Raw genomic sequence first — 823 nt, 5'->3', positions numbered from 1 at the left:
GTATCAGTTATCTTTTTACAGTCTTGCAATTTAATGTGAATATTTTCTCCATTTAAATTCAAAGGGGGTAATTTATGTGAAGCATTTTCAACATAATATGATCTCAGTAAATATCTATTATTATAAATGCTTCTGTTGCTATTACAGTTGTTAATTTATTCTAAAGCAAACCACATTCCCCTTTTTCCCTACTGAATTTACATTAGCCAATATAAGACATCATCTAGACAATGGAAGAATGACTGTTAGAAGGTGAGTATACTTTCTCTTTGTAATTTTTGTGGCAATTGAAATTTATTATCATTATCATTTTTGGAAATACCTCAGTGATTGATAATTGTAAAAAATTAAAGCCTTATACATTTTTGTGTGTGTTAGTAACTCACATGCTGGGTTCACATTGTCTTTACACATTTACTGTCAAATTATCAGTAATTTAAAAAATAAATGTATATATTACATTTTTTTGCATTTATTTTCTAGATATCAGTGACCTTCCAAAGACCTTTTAGTTCTCTACTTTTAATGTGTCATAACAGATAGATGTTATTTGGTGAATTCACATTTTACTACCCATCTTCCCACCCTCTATATTGCTAAAATTTTCTTATTAATAACTCATAAATCTTGCTCTTTCTAAGCCATAGTATCATATCAAGACTTGTTTATCAAAGAGATCTTCTTCCACAGAGGACCTGGTGTTTTCCCTACTGGGTGGGTGGACTTCAATTCTAACAAATTATGCCTGTAGAATAGTGTCTGCCTTCCTTCTCTTTCTTTCTTTCTTTCTTTCTTTCTTTCTTTCTTTCTTTCTTTCTTTCTT

Source organism: Colobus angolensis, unplaced genomic scaffold (assembly GCF_000951035.1).
Source record: "Colobus angolensis palliatus isolate OR3802 unplaced genomic scaffold, Cang.pa_1.0 Scaffold80, whole genome shotgun sequence".
NCBI lineage: Eukaryota > Metazoa > Chordata > Mammalia > Primates > Cercopithecidae > Colobus > Colobus angolensis.
The sequence above is the reverse complement of the archived record's forward strand: the minus strand, read 5'-3'. Positions refer to the sequence as shown.